We start from the raw sequence: 27,177 nt of genomic DNA, 5'->3' as shown, positions 1-27,177 counted from the left end.
GTGTGGCCTTGAGGGACACTCCACTTTTTTGAAAATAGTCTCATTTTCCAGCTCCCATAGAGTCAAACTTTTGATTTTAACCGTTTTGGAATCCATTTAGCCGATCTCAGCGTCTTGCCGTACCACTTTTAGCATAGCTTAGCATAATCCATTGAATCTGATTAGACCATTAGCATCGCACAAAAAAATGACCAAAGAGTTTTAATATTTTTCATATTTAAAACTTGACTCTTTTGTAGTAACATCGTGTACTCAGACCGACGGAAAATTAAAAGTTGTGATTTTCTAGGACTCTCATTCTGGCATAATAATCAAGGACTTTGCTGCCGTAACATGGCTGCAGCAGACACTATGATATTACGCAGCGCCCGAAAATAGTAACTTGCAATAGCAGGGGACTATTTTCGGGCACTGTGTAATATCATTGCACATGCTGCAGCCATGTTACGGCAGCAAAGTCCTTGATTATTACGCCAGAATGAAAGTATAGTGCCTAGAAAATCGCAACTTTTAATTTTCCGTCGGCTTTATTACACAATGTAACTACAGAAGAGTCAAGTTAAAAAATATCAAAACTTCTTTGGTCTTTTTTGAGCGCGATGCTAATGGTCTAACCAGATTCAATGGATTATGCTAAGCTATGCTAAAAGTGGTAGCGCCAGACCCGGAGATTGGCTTAATGGATTTTAAAGCGGTAAAAATTGAAAGGGAAGCTGGAAAATGAGCATATTTTCAAAAAAGTGAAGTGTCTCTCTAATGTGAATCTGCATTGAGAATAATAAGAAGTGCAAAAACCTTAAATGATCTGCATTATGGTACTAAAATGTGCTTGTTGCAAATTGGGTTCATTTTCTATATGCACAATATCTTTTTTCGCTTTCTCTGTGACTTAGATGTGTTTTTGAGAGATGGGTTAGTTTTCTGTTCGTCTTATTATTTTAGTTTATACTCATATTTGATGAAGAACCTTTGTAACATTTCAAGTTTTAATGAGAACCTCAGGCTGACCTGATCGCGCTGTTACTGTTCATTATAAAGATCAGAGATTCTTCATCAATCTCAAAGACATTTCTATCAAACTCAGCTACAGTCTTAAGGGAGGTGAAATCCTTACAAGCACATTTATACCCTGAACGCTGAGCTACATTGTAAGAGCTTTTTGCTGGTTTGCATCAATTATTGACATGTTTGTTGATTTATTTTTCATAACGCTCAGCTCAGATGTGACCGAGACTCTCTTGATGTCATCGAGAGAGAGAGAGAGAGAGAGAGAGAGAGAGAGAGAGAGTTTGGTGTGGTGGGGGGCAGTGTTTGTCAGCAATGATTTTAACATTTAAACTTTTAATGAACAGATTCTGTGCTCAGACTTTGCGTGTCAAAACTGCATTGCCGTGTTATTTCTAGCCACCAAACAGATTTTCAAACATCTGTAGATTTATTTATTTCCAGGAACAAAATGTAAGCAGTGTTGGCTAGGATGTTGGTTGTCAGTGTTTCTATGTTTCCCTAAGGTTGTCTTAAAAGGATTTGTTTGGTGTTGGAAGGTCTCAGGTCTGTACTGTGGTGTGTATACGGATCAGGTGTAATGTTGCAGGTGCCACAAGCACTGAGAAAGAAAGACCTAGTCATTGGATTTAAAGGGATAGTTCACTCAAAAATGTAAATTCTGTCATTATTTACTTACCCTCGTGTTGTTACAAACCTATATAAATGTCTTTGTTGTGCTGAACACAAAGGAAGATATTTGTAATGAAGCAGGAAACAGAAGCACCATTGACTTCCATAGTGAGAAAAAAATACTACTAAGTCAACGGTGCTCAAAAACAAAAATATAAAATATTTTCCTTTGTATTCAGCAGATCAAAGAAATTTTGTTAATACAATGTATTTAATTAATAAAATATGAGGTTAAATAAATAATTAAAATTTTTGGTTGAACTATACCTTTAAAGCAATACTCCAGGCAAATTTCAAAATTACCTCATGATTTACTCACCCTCAAGCAATCCAAGATATGAAGAGTTGGGTTCCAAAACTAGATAATTTTTTTTGTTATTTTATTTGAGGGGTCTTCAACCTTTTTGTGAGCAAGGGCTACCACAATGGATAAAACAATCTGAAGGGCTAATTTTTCTTAAAACTTTTTGTTTTACTTGTTTATTTTATTTGTTGATATGTTTTATCATTGTTTAAAATGCTAACATACGCTTAAATAAATAACAAATATACGCTTTTGAAGCACAACTTCTCATCTAGATCCGGTCTAGCGCGACCTAACGTAAATGCGTAGTGACGTAGGGAGGTCACGTGTTACATATATAAAACGTACATTTGCGGACCATTGTAAACAATAAACTGACACAAAGACATTAATTAGTATCAGTTGACATACAACAATGTAGGAACGGTCCTCTTTTAACACACTTGTAAACACTGGGGCGGAGTTTCGCGTTCGTCTTCTGTGTTCTCTTGACGTCATGACGTATTGCGTGGGGTCACGCTGACGCATCACGACCGGATCTAGACGAGAAGTTGTGCTTTAAAAGTGTATATTTTTTATTTTTCTTGACAATCGTTTTGCTAGATAAGACCCTTATGCCTCGTTTGGGATTGTTTGTAGTCCTTTGAAACTCCGTTGAAAAAAACTGTTACGTGTTGAGTTAAGTGTTAATTGTTGGTGTCTATTAAAGTCCATAAAAATTAGAAAAATCCTGCAATGTTTTCCTCAAAAAACATAATTTCTTCTCGACTGAACAAAGAAAGACTTCAACATTTTGGATGACATGGTGGTGAGTGGATTATCTGGATTTTTCTTTTAGGAAAATGGAATATTCCTTTAAGGATTTAAATTTTGTGTTTAGTAGCCAGTAAACCAAACATTATTAGCAAAACTATGTATAATACTGTTTTGTCTGAATTCACAAGAAAACCCATGTGAAGAAACTGAATGCATGAACATCAACATTCCTTCATTGTGTTCTCAGTACTGTGAAGGTCAAGAAATTGGAGTAAGAAAATAGGACCGAAATTCTCATCTGTATCCGCTCTTTATCTTTGCCATCAGTTTCGTCTCTAAGATCTCATCTCTCTGTCCATCTCACATTCCCTTTATCTCTCTTATCTCTCTGGCTGTGTAACAGTATTCTCATCTGGAGCGCTTTCGTGGCTCGACTCTCTCTGTCGTCAGATGCTTTTTCACTCGCAGTAATTGATCTGATTATGATGATGATGATATCTGATGCTAAATCTGTCCTGTTGTTTCCTTCAGGATTCACTGAGCTCAGTGTTGAGGACACGAATGTACAGCCAACATTAATCTCCAGGTGTGAATTTCGCTTTCAGACACAGTGATGTCAAAATACATTTTTCTAATCCAGTTCTAAACATCATTCAAAAAATTGCATAAGATAATAGTTATGTAGAATTAAGTTGTATACTTTGTATGTTGGCTAATTTAATCTAATCACATTTAGTTAGATTTCTCCATAAAAAAGAAAACATTAGCTAAATCTAGTCTTATTTAATTAATGGTTCTTTTCTAACATAATTGGTCCAAAAGCAAGAAGTCTATACTGCTTAAAATGAGCTTTTCCAAATAATGTTAAAGATGTCTGTTGTTTTTATCTGAGAAGTTGAAGATGCTAATATCACTAATACAGCAGTAAACGAATTAATGTTGGAGGTAGAGACAAAGAACACCATGTTTAAAAGATAAAACTGTAAAGGAAATCAAATGATGAACAGATGTGAATCTTATTTCTGTTTATGAATATAAATCCTCTTCACTTACGATAAAGTGCACGGTTGCACATAAGACCAGGCACTCGTGCATGTTTTCAACGTATTGTTTTCCTTCTCGTTCTCTCTGGATGTACAGAAACACAATGAGTGAGTTAATGAATGTCTCTCTGCAGTCTGCTGGGCTTCTCCGACAGCATGATAAAGCTTTTATTCATTCACTATCTGCCTTGCTGCTTCGTTACCTTGTTAAAAAGTCAATTAAAAGGAAACAAAGACGGTGAATATTGTTCCTCTGTGCTGTTTGGTTTGCAGAACGAAGTGGCCTTGAACCGCACGTTACGAATTGATTGAAAAAATTTTCTGCACATTTCTGGTAAACATCAATCGTTCATTAAAAGATCGACTAAAGTCTCCTGCATCGCTGACGTGTCACTGTAGGATCAGAATTTCTGTTATGTTAGCATGCTGCATGGACACATCAGATATTAAACACACATCTGAAGAGACACACATCTAATTTGTGTTAATGTGTTGCACACAGACACTGGTTCTGATAAAACCCAATGATTATCTGTATGAAGTCTCTAAACAGCAATAAAGTAATAAAATCAAAAAATGCTGGGTTATTTTTAATAAAAAAATCTAACCAGTTGGGTTGTTAATTATTTATTTATTTATTTATTTATTTTTATTTTAAATCCCATAAATTGTATAATTGTTTTTCAACCCCTAGGGAGTCAGCTGACATTGGCTTAACACCCTCTTCTATATGTTACATCAGTGGCGCCTCGTGACTGCTCATCCGAGGGGCGCTAATTTAAAATAACTATTCGGAGTGTCATGTGTGTTCCTCGTGTTTTCAAAATATGTGTTTGTTGTGTCATGTGAACCATGTGCATCACGTGTTTTGTCAAAATAAGTGCCTGCTGCACACGCGTCAAAACCGTTTATGAGAAAAGAGACGCTTAAATTCACAAAATACACGCAAGACACTCCCTTAACAGTAAACTCTGATTACGCATGAGATTATCTGAGTATCTGGCAAATGCGAGCGTCTTTTTTTATCATAAACCCTTTAGACGCGTCTGCAGCAGGCACTTATTTTGACAAAATACGTGATGCACATAGGATCACTTGACATGCCGAACGCATATTTTGAAATGACGAACCACACACATGACGGGCTACATACATGTTGTGATGAACTTTGCATCATGCGCCCTCGATAAAAGAAGTCACCGGCCGCCACTGCGTTACATTACTTTGCTCGCTACTTATACTTAGCTGTATTCTGCTTAATGTAAAACAATTAAACAATTTTGAAAAGTGCTATATAAATAAAATTGAATTGAATTTAAACTTGTTTCAATCCAAAATGCTAGGCGTTTTAACCCATTTTTGGGTAACATATAAATATTTTGGTGGGTTATGTAACCCAACTGCTAGGTTTGTCTGTTTTTGACCCAATGCTGGGTTGAAAATAGGGCTGTCACAATGATCAAACTATCGTCTCATCGCGATTGTTTGACCTCATCGCAGTGATTTCAGATCACCGCAATGATTGCACATCTCCTTAAAAAACACAAGAGGGAGCTGCAGCACGTGTATAAATGAGACCGTATCAGATGACTCTCCTTAACTGACAGTGTAAAATGAATTTTCAGTTTTTAAAAGATATATTCATTAAATAATTACTTTTAAGTATGTGTTTTGTGTATTAATATTTACTGCCAGATGATTTCATTTAAATGATCACAATAATGTGTGAAAATTATTTTTTAATAAACAAAAAAATGTATGAGAAATAAATGTCAAAACAATAAAACAAACAATTAATCGCCATAGTCGTCAAAGCCCTAAACAGGCAATTAATCATCATAACCGTCAGAATGTATTAGACAATTAACAGTTAGCCAAATTTCATTATTGTGATAGCCCTAGTTAAAAAATAACCCCAAATTTTAAGTGTGTGAGTGTGTGCTCGTGTGTGCGTGTGTGTGCGCGCGTGCATGTGTGTCTGTGCATGTGTGTCTTTGCATGTGTGCGTGCGTGCATGCGTGCATGCTTGTGTGTTTATAATTTATACACAACCTGAAAGAGGAGTGAGAGATCATAAATCAGGAAACTATATGCATATAATTTTCTTCATATTTGGCAGATTTTTTATTTATTTTATTAAACCAAACTTGACACAGTTTGGTAAAGTTTGAAAAAAAATCTAGCTGAAGATACCAAAACACAGTGAGGAGACAGTTTTGAGTCTATGAATGTGTTTTAAGGATGTTTAGATATCTACTTAAACCAGATTAAAGGAACTGCAGAAGATATTTATAATGTAGTGATGGTCAATGTAGAGCTCTGGTCTGCTCTGGTTTTGGTTTTGCTGTGCTGTAAGTGTGGTTGTAAATGTGAGTTTGATGTTCCTCTGATTGCTATGGCAACACCTGGCGAGAGCAGGGAAAAACTGTGGATATGTTCAAAGCTGGAAAACTTCCACTATTCTCTATTTGCAGCTTGTTATTATTCATGTGGAACGGCATATAATGCAGTCTAAAATGCTGGATTGTTTCAGACCATGGTTGGGTATTTAATACAGTATTTATTCTATGTCCTATAACAGCAGTGTGAATTATATCTGCGTCAGTATCACTGTCCTCATCCATACACCCTCTTTTGCAACTATTATAGCAATTACAAAATCACATTCTTAAGCTTGCTTTTAGCTACAATAGCCGATGGCAGCTGTAACGTGTCGGATGAGAACTGGCACTCCCGGCTAAGCCTGGTAAACAAGATTTTTTCAACACCTTGACCGATGTCGCCCTGTTGGCATTAACTTGGGGCCTTTTTTGCACATTAATACGGTTTTCATTATTATGGTCCAATTACATTCTTAGAAATTTTACTACTTCACATTAGTATTACTTTTTTTCTCATTACATTATTCTGTTAGGAAATAAATTGGATTTCCGCGCTCTGTGAAAGAGGTTTTGTTTGTTCGGCATTGGGAGGGGTTGCCTGGTTGCCTTGAGATTTGTGTTTATCTTTGTGTTTGCTGGTGTTTTTGGGTCAGGTTGACTCGGCGGTCAGGTAGCTTACTATATTAGGTTGAGCCAGCAAATCTTTTTTACAGTGCAGGTACTTCTTTTTTAATCAGTATTCTAAAATTGCTTTCATTATTTCTTAATTTTTCTGTACTGAATCAAACCGAATCGAATCGAAAATATGGACAAACCCAATTAACCTGAAATTTTTTTTAGCATTAGACCCAAACAATCCAGCATTTTAAGTTTTAACAGTATTAGTTCATTCTATATGTTTTATGCTTAATTCATGTTTGATATTTTCATTGTGTCCTAGAAGTGTTTTGCATTTTTAATTCAGTTGTATATAAATATCTCATTCTTTGTATAATGAAATTAAATATATATTTTATGTGGTCTTGTGAAATCAAAATTCTTAAAGGGACACCCCACTTTTTAAAAATATGCTCATTTTCCAACTTCCCAAGAGTTAAACATGTAATTTTTACCGTTTTATAATCTATTCAGCCGAACTCTGGGTCTGGCGCTAACGCTAGCTTAGCATAATCCATTGAATCTGATTAGACCATTAGCATCGCGCTAAAAAATAACCAAAGATTTTCTATATTTTTCCTATGTAAAACTTGACTCTTCTTTTGTTACATCGTGTATAAGACCGACATAAAATTAAAAGTTGCGATTTTCTAGGCCAATATGGCTAGGAACTATACTCGTATTGTGGCGTAATAATCAAGGACTTTGCTGCTGTAACATGGCTGCAGCAGGCGTAGTGATATTATGCAGCAGCCGAAAATAGTCCCCTTACTATCTTTCAATGGCTTTCAACTTTTAATTTTACGTCAGCCTTAGTACACGATGTAACTACAGAAGAGTCAAGTTTTAAAAAGAAAAAATATAGAAACTCTTTGGTTATTTTTTAGCATGATGCTAATGGTCTAATCAGATTCAATGGATAATGCTAAGCTATGCTAAAAGTGGTAGCGCCAGACCCGGAGATCAGCTGAATGGATTCCAAAAAGGTAAAAATTTAATGTTTAACTCTACGGGAGCTGGAAAATGAGAATTTTCAAAAAAAGTGGAGTGTCCCTTTAAGTACCTTATATTTAGTTTTGTTTTATTAGTGCCCAATGTTTTTTTGAATGGCATTTTTTAGCATTGAAAAGACTTTTTGAAGAGGTTTCTGTGATTTATAATGATAAATCATAACAGTGATATAATGAAGAGGGTATGACTATGTGTGTGCTGTCATGATGCCATCAGCCAATCAGAATTGTCATGACATCATCATCCAGTAGCTTGTTCAAAGCTTTGGTTGTAGGGTAGGATCGGATGTTGTTTTAAACATGAACTTGTTTGCAAGTGTTGAAGCAACCAGCAGGTGGTGCTCTGTAACAACTGTCTCACACTTATTTCTTTAATTCAGTTCAGTTATATAAAGAAAACAAGAAAAGATTCACTGTCTCTATATTCATCCATTTATTTGTCGAGAGTAATTCAGTATAAAATCTCAGAGAAACTGTTTGAGCGAGTGTCTGTGTGAGTCACGTCTCAGATGTCAGGAGCGATCACAGAGATGATGATGTCTGTGTTTTCATGCTGTCATCTTAACTCAGTGTTTTAAATGGGGTCTGATGGACACCTTCTCCCCCATGACCGCCCCATGCTTTGATTGACAGCTCATTACCTGCAGCCAAACACAAACAATAACCTTGAATGAAGAGTGACCTTCAGAAACCTGTTACAGTCTGAATGTTTCTGAATGTGTGTGTAATCATGCATTATTAAGAAGCTTTGAAAACATTAAATCGTACAACACTGCCCTTTTCAAAAGACATTTTTGACTGAGAAAAGATTTAATTAAAAGCTGCTAGAATATATCAGTAAAGCTCTGATGTTGTTAAGCACATGAACTTGAATGTTCCAGATTTTATAATGCATTACCTCTAAAATTAATTTCAGCTGTAAAGATAGTAGCAACACATCTTTTTAAAAAAACTATTTTGAAAATCTGTCTTTGTCCGTCTGGATTTAAGTTATCGTTATGAGCATGGTTAAAATAAGCTCCACAAGCAGTAAACAAAGTCTTTCTGAAGGGCCAGTTTATCTTTCGAACTTGAACATCTTATCTTTCAACATCAAAGTTAAAACTTTCATTTCCAGTGGCCTGATCTGTTTTAATTATTGCCCACATGATTTAACTGTGAGTCTGCCACGTTTTGTATTTGTGTGCAAGATCACAGAGGTTTCTCTTCAATATTTCAGTTTTAATTTTAAAGTGTCGCATGGTTTGCTGTTATTGATTGACGTGTAAAGAAACATTCATCATTGTTCATTCATAAGAAATGCAGGTGTACAGTAACATTACTGTGATTCACAACCAGGCTTGAATAGCTTCATTTATCAAACGTGTCGGGTGAATCGTCTCAGTAATCACAGACACAACTGGCCTCTCTGACCTCCACATCCATCCATCACCTCTCGCTCCTTTTTTCTCTCCATCCAGCCCTTCCTGCCCTCTTGCTCTGACCTTCTTCTCGGTACACTTCACTGCCTGCTCTCCCTTCGCACAAACATACAGCTTCTTTTCATTCTCATTCTGGCTCCCACCGGATTTCCCAGAGCTCACCGAGAGATTATGATGAAGCTCCTATCAGTGGTTATGTTGGGAGTTTCCGCCGTGACCCTGAATCGAGCGAGTGGGGCGGCGCGGCCTGCTTTCACCTGCATCAGTGTAATGTCTCTGTGTTATCAACCCTGTTCACTCGCTCTGATAATTTTTTTAATTAAAATCTGTTTTCTTACTGCACTTTTGACTTTTCCCTTTAATTCATGACGATTTTAACCTGGTTTAAAGAGGGCAACAGTCTCGATAAGAGAAAAGGTTGGAAGAACAGAGAAAAACATTCATTCATGTTCTGCAGTGGTTATTGACTGTCATTTAAGTTATTTTTAATATTTGTGTTGTAATTTAATAAAATGTGTGTATAAAAGGCATTGCTAGACCTACCATTTGCACAATGACAGGAATATTGAGCTAAATTTAGCCATTTTTCATTTTATGCTTAAGTTTTTTTTTGTAAATGACAAAATTCATAATTAAAACTTAAGTTTTTTATTTTTTAATAATGTTGTTGGGTTTGTGTTCAGGCCCTGCACTGAAAAAACTTCTGGAAATTGGTTGCACATGATTGAATTAGTTTTTTTTTATGAAATTAACATTAACTCAAATTAATTTTATTTTAAGAAAACTTGATTCAATCATGTTGAATTGGTGTACACAAATAAATTACATAGATCCAACAACTTTAAAAAAAATAATAATAATAAAAAAAAACTTCATTCAAAAACTTCATTCAAAAATTCAATCATGTGCAACCAGAGATTTTTTTCAGTGTGTTTTTGTTGGGATAAAAAAACAAAAAGTATACACTTCCATGTTTTGGACATTGACATTTGATCTTTTATATGAGATTAACATCATCTTTTACAAGGTGGAGATCTGACTGAAACTGTTAAATTTCAAAATCTTTCGCGATTTATATATCTGACAGAGAGCTATGCATATATGGAAAATGAAATGTCAAATCATCAATTTAATTTTATTTTTCAATTTGGCCAGAATGATGCTTCATCACGTTGAAAATGAAATAATTTTAATTAATATATTAATTTCTATTTTAGCATTTAATTGTAACATTTGGGACACATTTTGCGATTTAATTTCTTTGAATCACGTGTACGCACTTTCAAAAAGTTTTCATAATTTCTATGCAGCATTTTATAATTGAGGCCCCTGGACTATTTTTTTAATTACTTTTTACACATAACTTTTAGGTTACACTGTGTTACAAAGCAGAAAGGCAATGAGAGTTTGCAAATGATTAGCAGGCCAAATAGGGTTTAAGTAACTCAATTGTGATACTTTTTGTAAAAATGTGTAAAATTTTAAGTTTGATGTTTCATGTTAAAACTAATGGTAAGGATGTACACTGCATATCCTGCCGGTTAAAATGTGTATTTTTGTGGTGGGTTATCCTACTTCAGTTAACATCTCAAATCTGCAGATTTGGCTAATATGAGATTTTGTGCATTGTGTGAAATATACTGAAAACACAATAGATGCCTGATTTCCTCAATAATTGATTCATATTTGCCATCAAGAGGTTTACTTTGCTGATTTTACATGCTGTGATTTGATTTATTTTTTTAACACACATTTATTTCAGTGAGGGATGAGGAATATGTTACTGAATCACAGATCCAGGGACCACATTTATAAACCGTGCGTATGCACAGATTTGATCACAGAACACTAGTTCGCAAAAATCCACGTCAACTTTTATATAATAAAAATATAATTTATAGAATTTAACCCTATGTCAGATTCTGAGCAGATTGTCCAATTCCTGCAGTTTTTGCTGTTTGAACAGTATTTAATCAATGCTATATGTTATGTTAATGATATTGTCTGATGGCAACTTTGAATGATCTGCTGTTTCCTGATGTGGATCAGTCTTGAATGTATCTCACCTCAAGGCTATGATGTTACACGACACCAGTGTAGTAAAAAAATTCACATACACACAACATACGCATTCGCATAGATACACGAATAAATCCGCTGTATTACGTATAATGTCTATGGTATTAACGCATATCAGGCCAGTAGATGGCGATGTTTCCTTGTAGAAAAAGTACGCGCCTGCGCGCAAACGCATTCTTCTCAGAGCAAACAATCAAGATGGAGAAAGAATCCAGCAGTTTTGTTTAAGACGCCGATGAGGTAGGTTTATTACTACACGCGACTAAAGCAACAACATTTTGTTGAAGAAGCGTTAATAAACTCGGTATCTTCTTGAGCAGTACAACACAGTCCTGTTTTGATTATTTGCGCCAGACTGTATTGTCACGCATGCGCATGACGTCACCGTTATTACAGTTTCGTGTTTACGTATTTTACACGGCGACAACAAGGCATCATTTTCATAAACTTCCACTTTAAAAACTTATATTCAAAAGCTTGCGTTGTCATGACCCCAAATCGCTGTTGTCGTGTAAATGAACAAACCTAAAAAACATTCACGTTTATGGTTGAAATCGTCTCTAACAGTCAGACCCATTAGTTTTGCGTTTATTCAAGCTGTTTCCAAACACAGCTTCTTCCAGTTCCTAAATAAAAGCCTTTACTGCACAAAAATATCATAATTAATATGCTAAATAAATATGTTGTTTTGGTCTGATGAGAGCAGACAAAAGTCAGGTGTTCTCTGAGGACATCCCGAGGGCCGACTCGGAGGGACCCCTGGATCCACACTGACTTTGAAGTGGTAATTCAGTCCAGGACCTAAGGGAAAACTTCAAATTGAAATATCTTTGACAAGGCCTGACAGGTTCTATTTCATCCCTACTGACCGCCAGAGGCGGTGCTTAAGCACTGAATGATCCATCTCGCGCATGCGCAGGTCGAGTGTTTATACCAACAAAGTCACCCGTGACCCCTGATGCCTACGGAGAGTCTATAACTTCCGGTGACATCAGAGGATCTGTTCCTTTTCATCTTCTCGCTTCGCAGGTTGTTTTTTCCGCGCTAGCAAAAGACTACAGGATATTGTGTTTCATTCGTTGCTGGTGGCCTTGTGACATTTTATTGTCGGAGCAGCGAGTTGCTCGCCCTCCAAAGGCCGCAACGAAATCTACCGACAGGTGAGTTACAAACTTTTTATATAACTGCTCGTTTGGTGCATTTGTTGGTGACGGCTGTGTTTTCGCTCCCTCTCCCGACATTTGTAATCTAACGTTAACAGTTACCTTTATATTATTGATTCATCTGCGATTTATTGTTGTAACACGGACGAGTTTTTTGGTTGATTGTTCAACTGCGCTCGTGTAGTTACTTTGTGCCAACTCGGTTGTGCCGGTTTATTTGTTAAACGTCTTTTTGCGCTTTAACTGCGTTTTTTGTATTTAGTACCAACTCGGTTGTGTGGGTTTTTGTTAAACGTTCGGCGCTTAACTGCGCTTGTGTATTCGTGCCAACTCGGTTGTGCCAGCTTTTTGTTAATCGTTCGGCGCTTAACTGCGCTTGTGTATTTTGCAACAACTCGGTTGTGCCAGTTTTTTGTTAATCGTTTCGGCGCTTAACGGCGCTTTGTGTATTCGTGCCAACTCGGTTGTGCCGGTTTTTGTTAATAGCGCTTACCCTTAACTGGCTTCACAACGTTTGCGGTGACGGTTGTGCTTTCGCTCCCGGCACCGGTACTGCGTTTAGTGTCTTATTTTTTTCGTTACCCTAAGCTGGTGAAGGCAGTGCTTTCGCTCCCGTTACCAGCATATTTGTACCTCAGTGACTAGATTGGTGGCAGTGTTCCCGCTGAAGCTAATCTTTTTTCTTTTTTGCTACATTTGTTGGTGAAGGTTGTGCTTTCGCTCCCTCTCCCGGCATCTGTACTGCATTCTGTGTCTATTTTTTCGTTGGGATAGTTTACCCTTAGCTGGTGAAGGTAGTGTTTTCGCTCCCGCTCCCAGCATAGGTGTGCCCCTGTGACTAATTGGTGGCAGCGTTTCCGCCGAGGCTACCTTTTTTTTCTCAGTTGCCAGCATGGTTGGCAACCACTCCTGCTCGGCCTGTATGGCTCCTCTGCAGCTTGAGGATGGCCATGATTTATGTCCCTCATGTCTTGGCTTCGAACATTTAAAGGAGGGTCTTTCTGACGACCCCTGCATGAACTGCGGTATCATGCCTCGGGCAGTGAGGGCAGCTAGACTGGCTGAGGTGGAGCAACTGTTGGGCTCTACTTTGTCGATTGGACATTTGACCCCAGCCCAGCGACTGGTTCCAGATCAGTCTGGGCAGTCTAAACGTCGGGCTGCTGAGGCTGCAGGACCCACTCCTGCAAAAAAGGCTAAGGGACCCCGGCTTGCCTCTAAAGTGGACCAACTAACAGCGGAGCTCAATACTATGAAGTCCCTCTTCCTGGCTTTCCAGTCCGGTACTGGAGCAGAGCCGCCAGATGATTTTGTCCCCTCGGCAGCCTCCTTGGAGTCGGAGGACGATGTGCTTTCCATGGCAGCGTCAGCTGGCCAGTTTAATGAATATGAGCCAGAGGTACTTCCACAGATGGAAGCCTCCCAACCCTCTGGGGCCTGCTCCCGTTCTTCAACCCATAGCTCTACTGGTGGTGTTGAGGACTGCTCTATGGGAGCCATCATTCGTATGGCTCTTGCTCGTCTCCAGTTGGACGTCCCGCAAACTCAGCCGGCTCCGGCCAGTGCTTTTTTCAGGCGTGTCCCAGCCTCCGTCAGCTTTACTGCGCCCCCATCGGAGGAGTATTTGAGGGAGTTGCAGGCATGTTGGAGGGATTCTAGGGCCCTCTCTCATGCAACGTCCGATGGCCGGACCCTGGCAGCCATGCAGGACGCCCAGAAGTTCGGATTGGACCGCATGCCAGCAGTTGAGCCGACAATAGCGGCTCTTATCATCTCACCTGATGAGGCTTTGAGGCCGGATGCTAGGTGCCCTCGTCCCCAGTGCCGGGTTACAGATGACCTGCTCTGTAAGGCCTATGATGCAGCGGCCCGCATGGGACGCATCGGTAACTCAATGTCCCACCTGATGCTCGCTTTGTCAACTTCCCTGCAGGAGACTGAGTTGGATGCCTCTGTCCACAATTTTAGCGATGCTTCACTACAGGCATTCGCATTGATGTCTAGGGAATTGGGGCGGTTGATGTCTACTCTTGTGCAGGCTCGCCGCCAGGTATGGTTGGCACAATCTCCTCTCACTGAGGCCTGTAGGAGAACCCTCCGCAGTGTTCCGGTGGAACCAGGGGAGCTGTTTGGTTCCGCAGCTCTGGAAGCGCTTGAGCGCACGGTCCAAGCCGGACGGACTCGACAGCAGCTGTCCGGGCTTCAAAGAAGCGTTCCGCCTCCTAGCAGGCCTAGAGGTCCTCCAGCTGCCCCACAGCGCAGCTCTCGTCCACAGGCTCACCCTAGGGGCTACCTAAGGTCTCTGCGCCCACGTCCACAGCCTGCTCAGCAGCAGGCACCGACCTTTCGGGTGCCTGACCGGCTGCCCTCAGGACAACCTCAGTCCTTTCCAACCCGTCGTGCCTCTGGAACCTTTAGAGGCCGGGGACCCCGGCGCTGAAGCCCGGGGGTCGGCCGTCGGCTGTTTTTCCCAGCAGCAGCTCAGCTATTGGGCTGCTTCCATCAGGGACCCATGGGTGCTCTCAACCTTAACCCACGGGTACAAACTTCAGTTCCGACGCCGGCCCCCAGCCCATGGCCGGGTCAAGATGACCATCATAAGCGACCCGGCAAAAGCCCAAGCCCTCACCCAGGAGTTGTCCGCCCTCCTGGACAAGGGCGCCATCGAGCCAGTAGATCACCTATTGCACCCCGGGGGGTTCTACTCAACTTACTTTCTGGTAGCAAAGAAAGATGGCGGACTCCGTCCTATCCTCGACCTAAGGGGTCTCAACAGGTTCCTGAAGGTTCTGAGGTTCCACATGCTGACCACTGCAGAGGTTCTACGTACAATTGCCAAAGGAGAGTGGTTTACGTCAGTAGACCTGAAGGATGCCTACTTCCACATCCCTATAGCTCCACACCATCGGCAGTTTCTGCGGTTTGCCTTTCAAGGGCGTCATTTCCAGTTCCGAGTGCTCCCATTCGGTCTCTCCCTTTCCCCTCGGGTGTTCACCAGGTGTGTGAGGGCAGCCCTCTCGCACTTGCAGTCGCGGGGCATGAAGATTCTCCCATATCTGGACGACTGGCTCATCTGTGCGCCATCCCAGTTTCAGGTGGCACTGGACACGTCGTGTCTTCTCTCTCATGTGGCCCGCCTGGGCCTCCGGGTGAATTTTACAAAGAGTTGCCTGGTTCCATCGCAGGGCACGCTTTTTCTCGGGATGACTCTCGATGCAATCACCATGAAGGCTCGCCCATCACCACAGCGGGTGGACGACATCCTCCGCCGCCTCCTCCTGTTTCGGGGGGGCAGGCAGTTATGCTATGTGGAGTTTTTGCGCCTCCTAGGGAAACTCACAGCTGCCGCTACCGTGATTCCTCTAGGACTGCTGTCGCTGCGTCCCCTCCAGAGGTGGTTGCACGGCTTTCACCTAGATGTCAAGTGGCACCGGCACAGGAAACTCAAGGTGTCACGTCGTTGCCTTCTTGCTCTGGCCCCATGGAGAGTAAGGTCATTTCTCCTGCAGGGCATGCCCTTGGGTTCCATCGCATCTCGTCGGGAAATCCTCACAACAGATGCTTCCCTCTCGGGATGGGGTGCTGTGTGGCAGAATCGAACAGCTCAGGGGCTGTGGTCTGTGCAGGAGCGCTCACAGCACATCAATGTCCTGGAACTGCGGGCTGTGCACAAGGCATTGCAGGTTTTCCTTCCCTTCCTGGGAGGCCGGCATGTGCTTGTGCGATCAGACAATGTCTCGACTGTGTCTCACATAAACCACCAAGGAGGCACCAAGTCTGCACCACTGCTGCAGGCATCCCAGGATCTCCTGCTGTGGGCAGGGCCACACCTGGCCAGCCTGAGGGCGATGTATTTGCCTGGGGAGCAGAATCAGGCGGCAGACTTACTCTCCCGTTGCAAGCCTCCGCCGGGGGAGTGGCGGCTTCATCCGGATGTGGTCCTCAGCATCTGGGACATCTTCGGCAGGGCAGGGGTGGATCTCTTTGCCTCAGAGGAATCGACCCATTGCCCCCTTTGGTTCTCCTGGACGGAGAAGAGCAGCCCTCTGGGCCAGGATGCTCTCGCACACGATTGGCCAGAGGTTCTCCTCTATGCTTTTCCACCAATCCCTCTGATTCTTCCAACACTGCAGAGAGTCCTCCAACACGGTCACAGGCTACTGTTGGTAGCCCCCTTCTGGCCGGGAAGAACATGGTTTCCACTGTTGTACAGTCTCTGCAACGGTTCACCGTGGCGCCTCCCAGACAGGAGGGATCTCCTGTCTCAGTTACGGGGCCAAATCTGGCATCCCGATCCTCACCGCCTGCAGCTGTGGGTCTGGTCGCTGCAGGGCCCGACCCGCTGCTGACTGAGTGTACAGATGGCGTCTGCAATACCATATTGAATGCAAGGGCGCCTTCTACCCGGGCGCAGTATGAGAACAGGTGGCGGCTGTTTACTACATGGTGCTCAGACAGGAATGTGGACCCTGTGCACTGTTCAGTTCCAAAGATTCTAGAGTTTCTCCAGTCACTCTTGGATGGCGGCCGGTCCCCGGCTACCTTGAGGGTATATGTGGCAGCCATTTCCTCTCAACATGCTCGGGTGGACAACGACACGGTGGGGTGTCACAGATTGGTGTCCCTTTTTCTGAAGGGTGCATGGCGGTTACGCCCCCCACGAGCACAACGCGCTCCAGCCTGGGATCTACACCTGGTGCTCGATTCCCTATGTTCACCTCCCTTTGAACCCCTGGCTCAGGCAGAGCTGAAGTGGGTCTCTATTAAGACTGCCTTTCTCCTTGCTATCACGTCAGCGAAACGTGTTGGGGAACTTCATGCGCTCTCTGTGAGTGACTCATGTTTGAGGTGGAACTCCGATGGCTCGGGGGTTACCCTGTGGCCGAATTCAGCTTTTCTTCCGAAGGTTTTGTCATCAACCAACCTTAACCAGCCTATCCACCTGGCACAATTTACTCCCCCAGAAGGGGAGGACAGATTACAGCTGCTGTGTCCCGTACGGGCTCTCAGAGCCTACGTTGTCGCGACTGCAAGTATAAGGCAGTCAGACCAGCTCTTCCTCTGCTATGGTGGTCCTAGGAGGGGCTGTGCTCTCTCCAAACAGCGGTTGTCTCATTGGGTGGTGGATGTAATCACCCAGGCATATAAACGAGGTGGTCACCCCCTGCCATCCGGGGTGAGGTGCCACTCTACCAGGGCAGTCTCAACTTCATGGGCGGCCCTGCGCGGCGTGCCCCTGGAGCGCATCTGTGAGGCGGCATCATGGGCATCCCCGAGTACCTTCTCCAGGTTCTACCGGGTGAATGTCGCCACCCCCCATCCACTGGAGGTGGTCCTGTTGCCAGACTCTGCGCTGTCCTCTCAATAAGGTACGTGCTAAATTCCTCGTGACTTTTCTGGTATGTGTCATCCAGTGCTTAAGCACCGCCTCTGGCGGTCAGTAGGGATGAAATAGAACGAGAGTTACGTATGTAACTACGGTTCTATGAATCCCGGATGACCGCCAGAGCGTTCTGTCACTCAGAATTCCCGTGTACTCGCGAGAAGATTCTGTAGGAACAGATCCTCTGATGTCACCGGAAGTTATAGACTCTCCGTAGGCATCAGGGGTCACGGGTGACTTTGTTGGTATAAACACTCGACCTGCGCATGCGCGAGATGGATCATTCAGTGCTTAAGCACCGCCTCTGGCGGTCATCCGGGATTCATAGAACCGTAGTTACATACGTAACTCTCGTTTAGAGGGTTGTGCTGTACCTGCAGCTAAAGAGAGAGCGAGCGAGCGAGCGAGCGAGCGAGAGAGAGAGAGAGAGAGAGAGAGAGAGAGAGAGAGATTTCTCTTTGCACCAGACAGAAACAGCTATGAAACTCTTCCTGTTCAGTTTCAGTTATTTAAACATACATGCATATACATTTTATTCAGTGCAACAATTTAAACAGTAATGTAAAGAATATGATTTTTTCATTACAGAAAACAAAATACACAGAAATAATAAACAATCAGCTTCATGAGCAACAGTGAAGACACATGATTGTGTGAATGCCACCTATCTTCACATAAATAGATGTTAATGTGTAAAAATATAACTGCTTTAAAGCTAAAAACACAGACTTTGCACTACATTGTGACTGTATGACACACACAGTCGTGCAGTCCTGTGGCCCAGATCTGTCCATCAGTTTACTGGCTGATGCTGATGGCTGTTAAAGATGAGTTTTGGGACCCTCACAGTCTCAGGTGTTTAACAGCACACAGTGAGTTTGACCTCAGGTAACCTCTGAATCAATGCACCTATATTATATTAATAAGCACACGTGAATCACCGTTCACACCGAATGACGTCTGCCAGAAAGTCACACAGGAAATCTAAAAAATTCAATCATATTAATGAGTTATTCATAAATGAAGAGCGGCGAAACATCTGATCTGAATGATCTTTCTCTTTACAAGCAGTGTTCAATATAGATACAGAATACACAATGCAATGTCTGATTATTCCTATCTTGGACTGTTATATTAGTAACGTGTGTGTCTGAATGATGTTATAACATCTAAATGTATACTTTTCAATTGATGTCAATGATCATAATAGTCTTACTGTAGCAGTATCATAACGTGAAGTTGTGTTTGCTTATCTATTATTTCTAGTATGAATGAGTAAAGGTGAAGGATGTGAGGATGCAGGTGTTTGCAGGTAATAAAGTGTTGAATCATTGAAGGGGTCAGGGGGGCTTTTAGTGAAATCAAATCTTCTGAATGTGTTGTGTCTTTCAAAATGAAAACAGTCCTCACGACTCTATAAGTTTATAGCATGACTGCAAAATACTCACCAACTCAAATCAAACACATGTTGACAGACATTCACAAAAACATGTTATCAACCATCGAAAGCTGCCGTGAGGAACAAACATAACCTTGAGGGAATGAAGATATCGCTGTCACAGACAAAACGGAGCAGATGTCTGTTCAAAAGCTTCTGAATGTGAGTTTGTGAGAGTTATGTGATCTATCTTAAAAAATTAAATAGCTGATGTGATGAGAAGATAAGAAATGGACCTCAAATATTTGAGTTTGATGTGAAGAAAGAGGTGATAGTTTTTTAGTACAGTTTAAAAAACATTTCTTAAGTTATTTCAAGACTCAATGATCCAACATAAATGCTTCAATTTTGTCATCTCTTATTAATTATCTTGAGGTATTTTAAGAGAAAAATCTGAGTTGATAAATGAACACGAGAGCTTTATTCATCCAGAGCTTTGAAACAGTAACCACTAAACAATAACAACAGTTTCCCTCCGTGACACAAAGATAAAGATAAGGGAGGGAGAAATATGAAACTGATATTTTTAGACACAAATTAAAGCAGTTTAATGATAGATGAAAAGTGGGTGCTGTGCTGTTTTTGCGTCTGTTGACTTGCGACAGCAGTATTTATTGCAAAGCTACAAAAAGCCACCAGTCTTGCTGTGCTCTACACATTTGTTATGTTGTGAAATCTGGCAAAACACTATAGCAGAATAACACAAACACACAGAGAAAGAGTTTTGAGGTTTAACAAGCACTTTATTGCTCAATAAAATTAACATCACATTACATCATAACCAAATATGCAGAGATTTCTCAATGAATAAATAAGCAATACATCTTTAAAGATTTTAAAGATTCATAACAAGAATATTCTCAAACTGTAGACATAATACCTCATTAAAACACCAAAGAACATCACATATTTGAACATTTATAAAAAGCAAATTCATTTTCAATCTTCCCAAACGGGTGATTCTCGTGAAATTAGACTTATGAGGTGTCATGAAACATTTTGATAAAAAAAGTTAATGCAAAGTAAGAGTATCAAAATAAGAAGCATACAGTTATAAACATCTCTTCATGTACTATTTTGCACATGATTTCAAATGACATCATACAAAACAATTTTGTAGTTTTTTATACATTAAAGGGGAACATTTTTATTACCGCAACATGTCCATGACTGGATTTGGGTTCTTTGAAATGGAAATATTTATAATAAAAAAATCTAATAAATAAAAAGCTTCAGTGCATGTAATAATATAAACATTTACAGTAAAGAAACATGTGGTATTTGGTGATCATTGGTAATTGTAGAGACAATAATAAGGAATATAAATGTGTTCAAGAAAAATGTTCTCATCCTCCGCAACAATTTTCAATCATTGTTTAAGCCCTCAAGAAACTAACATTTAAAAAAATTGTTGTAAGGGACATAATTGACTGTGACACTCAAGATGGAATTTTGTTTGTTATATTACCTAGACAACTTTTTAGTTCTCATTACCGAAACATGAGTTTGTAAATGCATATATTTAATGTAATATCATGTTGTGGTAATGATAATTTTTGATAATGCTAATCTAATGTAAATAATTCTATAGGAAATATTTTTAAATCCTCTAAAAATAATTGTTATAGTAAGTTTAGACCTTAATCTTACACTGCAAAAAAATATTTTCAAGACAAAAAATTCTTAGTATTTTTGTCTTGTTTTCAGTAAAAATATCTCAAAATTCTCAAAATGACACAAGAAACCATTCTAGTTTTTAGACCAAAAATAACAAATTGAAGTGATTTTGGAAAAAAATCTTTAACATTTTTCTTAAACACTAAATTAAAAAAATCCAAGAAAATTTAGCTTACCCCACTGGCAGATTTTTTGATTGTTTTATGCACAAAATCACTTAAATTTGATACTTTGGGTCTAAAAACTAGACCTATCTTCCTGGGTCGTTTTGCTCATCAAGAAAAAGCACCTTAATTTAAGAATTTTAAGATATTTCTACTGAAAACAAGACAAAAATACTAAGAATTTTTTTTATTGAAAACCATCCTTTGCAGTGTATATGTGCAAAAAAAATTGGCTTCAAGGGCTTTAAAAAAAAAATCTGATGCTGGACACCTTCTAAATCTGGATTTCGTGAGAATCACCCAAACGTCAAAACATGCAGTAACTTTTATAGCAAGGTGTGTGTAAGAGAGAGAGAGATCAATATGTCATATATTAGCAAGTGTTTACTTTAAAGTGGAAATTATTTGCTTTAATTTTGCTCAGTATTTGCTCATTTTAAGATTTACATCATTTCGTAAGCATTTAGATTATAATTTGAACTTTTATTTGTTGCAGTGAATTTAATGCATTTGAGAAACTAGTGCCTTCCAAGCTCAGATCCAACATAACACACATTCCCTCTTGAATTAGACATTAACCCTCAGCAACAGTAAATACATCACTGCACTGTGATAAACAATATTTACAGATCCTATATACTATAAAATCCTTCAGCTGTAATGTATGAAAGCCAAGACCTGGGTCAGACAACACTCAAATATGCCCTCGTATTTCTCCCTGTTGAGCTGAGCTTTGTGCCGACCTTGACATGCCTGAATACTTTCTGTATGTATGTGTGTGTGTGTGTGTGTGTTCTCATTACCCTCCAAGAGGCCTTGCTCGGGTCCTTGAGACTGTTGAATCATGGGAGACGGAGCCTTTCTGCACTGGGAGAGTCACAGACCCTGAAAGATAAGAAACATTACAGCCATCAGAGAACAAACTGTCCCAACATCTCTCTTCTGACTATGACGTCCACGCTGTAGATAGTCGACCATCTGCACAGAGCAGACAACATCGTGCGTTGTGACGGGCACCCGTGCCAACCAATGCCAGTCTCTTATCCGTCAAACTTTACAATGTGTTTTGTTTTTGTGCTAAACTCTGCAGAAAAGCAAAGATTACAGGAACCAAATGAGGAGGAGGGCCGAGTGCTGAGATCCACTGAAAACAGTTACTTTGTCTTCCCTAAACATCTTCAAGGTCTTGACTGAGGAATAAATTCCCAGGAGGAAGAGTTTTCAGTGAGATCTGGGGTTCTGGAGTTTGGTAAGACTCTCTCTCTCTCTCTCATTCTGATTTCTTTTCATAAGAGCTGGAAAAAGATCTGTAAGGTTTATAAGATTTTAATTATAATACATGCATTTTACTTTTATATTGTGTACTGATTATTTTTTTAATAACCACTTTGTTTTGAAAACATTTACAAGATTTATTATTAAATGCTTTGAATAAGGTTTGTAGACAAATACAACTTGTTCCTGTATATTAACTTATTTAAACTTTTAAATTTTTTTTATTATTTTTGGATTAGCATAAAGTGAATGAAAGGCAGCCAACATTTGTGTTATTTCATAGTTTAAAAATGTATGATTAAAAGGTTGTTTTATTTCTATAAATAGTAATAAGTCTATGCGCTTACATGTTTGAAGGGTTATGTTTGATGGCAAATATTGACTTTACTGATGTAATGGTTTTTACTCTTTTTCTGTCTCATAGTCTCAATCCACCGAGGTCTCGTTGCTGATCGTTCAGTCTCAACTCGCTTTTCCTTTTTCCTATGCATATACTTCTTTGAGATGTAGCATTAAAGAGGCATACGGCATGGGAAAATGGGGCTGCAGAGGTATTTCACCTGTGTCCAAAACTGCGGAGGAATCTCAACCCACCGCATGAACCTCAGCGCTCGACAGACTTCATTAAAACTAACGATGCTGAAACCCTCAGGAATGTTGTTTAATCTTCAGTTTCACATGCAAAATAAAAGTCAATGCACTCGGCTGACTCATTTAATTGAATAAAGTCGCTTTATTAGAAAAATCTTGAAGTGTGTTTTGTCTTATTTTCTGCTTTATTCACAGATACGGTCTTCACTTAGCATTACATCTAAATGAAAATATCTGAGCTCTGAGTTTAAAGAGTGGTAAATGTTTCATACTTCATTTGTATGTGTGCATGTACTTACAGTACATGACTTTATTAATTCTTTATTTATAGTCTTCCCTATTTTAAAATAATAGTAAACTTATTAAAACTAAACTGTGAGGAAAAACAGTCAAAGAAATTATCCCAAGCTGTCACTGGGCCGGGACCCTTTAAAAATGAAAAAAGTTGAAATTGTTTAACTTTTGTTTAAAAAAAAATTTTTTAATTTCCAAAATTGCATTTTTACAGTATTGCTACATTTTATCAACATGTACCTTAGAGGTACTAATATCCACTCTTTAGATGCAAAGAGTGATAGCTAGGGACCATTTTTGACCATTTTTTGTCTTTCTATCAAGAAGTGTCTTGAGGTCTTAACTTGAGATTTTAAAGGGATAGTTCACCTTAAAATGAAAATTCTGTCATCATTTACTCATCCTCATGTTGTTTTGATGAACACAAAATAAGATATTTTGAGAAATGGTGGTAAACACACAGCAGATAGTGACCATTGACATCCATAGTAGGAAAAAAATATTTTGGAAGTATTGTGATAAATGATGAAGAGAATATTTAGATAAATGATGGTAAGCACACAGTTGACGGTACCCATTAAATTCCTTCATATTTTTTTATTCCTACTATGGAAGTCAGTGGTCACTATCTGCTGTGTGTTTACCATCATTTATCAAAATATCTTCTTTTGTGTTCATCAGAAAAAAGTAATTCATACAGGGTTAGAACAACATGAGGATGAGTAAATGATGACAGTATCTTTTTTAAGGTAAACTATCCCTTTAAGCAATAAAAAAAGTTAACATCTATTTTAGACTCTTAACTGGCTGTTTTTTCTTCATCATTCTCAAATCTTCTGTTTCAAAAATATTTTTTTCAAATGAAATAAATTAATAGATTGGCATAATTATATTTTTGTCTACAAGTAACGTCAAACATGTAAAAATACACCTTTTTAAGATCATGATGAGAAACATATTTCAAGCGTTCCATTACTTTTGAAGATGTATAAGCTATAAAGGTAATAATCTTTGGTAATATAAAGCAATTTTACCCTGCCAATAATTTTACTTGAAAATTTTAATGTGTTCAATTGAGTCAAGCATTCAATCTAATGAAGGACTCTTCAGTTTTTCATGCAGTCAAGTAGAAAATAAGTTTGTCTAACACAGTAAAAAGATGATAGATGAAGATCTCATACAGGTATCATGGGAGGAGGCCTGAGAAAATCATTACATCAAATGAACGACAGCAAGTGCCCACTCACAGCATCTCAATCCCTCCAGTCCTCATTACTGCAGCTGCTGGAGATAAGAGGAACATTTTAGACAACTGTGCTCCTCACTGACAGACATTGAAGATGATGTGATCAGCATCACAGTAGTACAAAGGACTGAGTACAGAACAGAGAAAATACAAATAATCTAAAGTAATGAATTTTGCGAGATCAAAAAGCTAGAAAAATGTAAATGTATCTGGCAGCAAAATAAAGCACAATCACACTGCCTGAAAAATCCTTTAGCACAATAAAGGTTATTGGATCAGATTCCCACAGAAAACAAATACTAAAAATACTTTAAATAAAAGCATCTCATATGTAAAAATGTTAGTGGAACATGTTCACTACACCTTTGTTAGGAGAACTGACAACATTAAGCCATGAAATGTATTTAAAAACAACAAATGCATCAAAAAAGAAATAGTTGTGACAAAACTTTAGCTTTGTTTGTTGGCAAGCACATATTTGGAAATTTTTAAGAGGGTTTGTACATGATGTTTAGCTGTAATGAGTTTCCTGCATGATGATGTTCATCAGTTTCACACATGAACTACATGACTCACACAACAACACCATACAGTGTACAGTGAAGCACTCACACAGTAATAGACACATATTGATGAACAATAAATGTGTACACAAATATGTACACTGGAATCACTATCACCAATGAATGATGCATAAATGTAAATATAGATTAACTTTAGACTAATATCTTGATTTGATAATCATCTAGTTCACACATTTTTAGGAAGTTGAGCTAAACTCATATGATAGGCGCACACTGCCCTCTAGTGGCCATCAACAAACACACGCACAGAATAACACACTCTCTATAACGCACGCGCGAGCACGCACGCACACACACACTCACTCTCTCTCACGCGCGCACACACACACACATCATCATCTGAACTGAATCAAACTGATGTTTCAGAGAAAACTAATTTTTGTTGAAGTTGCGCTTTGCTTACACAAGAGGGCTAAAAAAAATCAAAACAGGTATGATGACAAAATTTTCAAAAACCCCAAAACTCAAAATGTATCACATGACTAGACTGAGCAGACATTGTCATTTACAAAGATACCAGGATTGTAAAAATGTGTTGAGTATCGAGAAAGATTTTTTTAATATTAGAAATCAGAGGAAAAAGTTATATGGATGTCTAATGTGTGTGACCGAAATGCTGCTTATTCACATGTTTTTGCTTGTAACTTTCTCATTTTAGAACAACAAATGGTTTATTGTTTAGGTTATCCTTTTTTAGTAAATTGACATGCTGTGACTTTACTAGATAACAAAGTAATTTTATCAAAACTACTAAATTAATGTTGAGTATATTTGTAGCCAATAATGTAGACAAACATTAAACTCTTTGATCTTATATTCAATTTAGACTTAGCCTACATGATTCAAGTGTACTTACGTTGGTGCAAAACTACACAGATGACATAGGCTATGTAAAATAATTAAATTAATAAAGACTTTTAAAAAAATGCAAAGTAAAATAAACAAAATGTCTTTCTTAATAAATAAACACCGAATAAGCAAAGCTGTGCAACATGTCACTTTGAGTTGTGTGTTTAACGTTTTGTTGACTCACATTGACTCTGAAGTGAATTGTTTTGATCTGATTTTTGTCGATGTCTCTTCAGATTCTCGCAGACTTCGTGGCGCCAGCGTTTCGCGCCTGAACTGTGGGTGTGAACTTTTCCATTCAAACTCAATTGGGTTCCGTGGATCTCAATCATCTGGTCGTTACAGAAGCTTTGATGTTTGTTGAAGGTGTTAATGGCCCTGGAGCTTTCTGTCTGCGTGCATAAACCCACACGAGACCAAACGAGATCTCACATCCAGGCTTATATCCGACGACAAATTTACGCTGCATCATTTTGGAACTGGATGGGGAGATTATAAATTTCTCATGAATCGCGTATGACGTTGTTGAAAAGTCGTGCAATTATACGTCAAAGTCCAACTTTGCGTACGCCAGCCTTTCCCCATCACCTAATGCATCTTGTCGTGTCATTTTGTGTGTATTTTTGTTTACATTGTCGCGTGGGATTTAGGGGTAGAACAACGTTTACATTTCAGACATCCTAGACTCCAAATTCTAACCCCAACTTCCACGTGCATGGCTTAAAAAAAGAGAAAAAAATGTGAAACCTATATGACATCCAAATCCCAAATCTAACCCCAATCCCAAGTCACAATGGTTTATAAATAAAAAAAGAAAAAACAATAAATAAAATGACACAAAGAGATGCTTGCATGGTACGCCTATTAATTGAACGGGAATGTCTGACATATTATATCTGCAGACAAAATTGGACCCTGGCGTATATGGGTATTTCTCAGATTAAGGGCAAAATTGGGTTGCTGCAATTTTGAAAATTAAAATTCCAAATTTGACTTATTGGTATACATCATATTATCAGTCCTTAAGTCAGGAGCAACGTTATGAGCTTGGTTGAGACCATAAGATAAGGGAATTTATGATTTTGTTTTGCCATTTTCTTAACTATGTCAAGTAAATGTGTCTTTACCATCACATCGTCGAATATATGTAAAAAATAAAACTTAAATGATAAATCAGTGCTTTTA

General features: G+C 39.3%; 2 long non-coding RNA genes across 2 annotated transcripts; one reads left to right on the top strand and one right to left on the bottom strand.

Annotated features, from left to right (window-relative positions):
• Positions 1-21,361: 21,361 nt before the first annotated feature.
• LOC141368822 (uncharacterized) lies at positions 21,362-26,844 on the bottom strand. The gene is made up of 3 exons (XR_012372207.1): positions 26,177-26,844; positions 24,561-24,597; positions 21,362-22,038 (listed from the first exon to the last, which is right to left on the bottom strand). It is a non-coding gene; the product is annotated as an uncharacterized lncRNA (long non-coding RNA).
• Positions 22,052-23,173, top strand: LOC129415783 (uncharacterized). The gene is made up of 2 exons (XR_008634999.2): positions 22,052-22,402; positions 22,853-23,173. It is a non-coding gene; the product is annotated as an uncharacterized lncRNA (long non-coding RNA).
• Positions 26,845-27,177: the final 333 nt, after the last annotated feature.

The sequence above is a fragment of the Misgurnus anguillicaudatus genome, chromosome 11 (assembly GCF_027580225.2).
Source record: "Misgurnus anguillicaudatus chromosome 11, ASM2758022v2, whole genome shotgun sequence".
Lineage (NCBI taxonomy): Eukaryota > Metazoa > Chordata > Actinopteri > Cypriniformes > Cobitidae > Misgurnus > Misgurnus anguillicaudatus.
The sequence above is the reverse complement of the archived record's forward strand: the minus strand, read 5'-3'. Positions and strand labels throughout refer to the sequence as shown.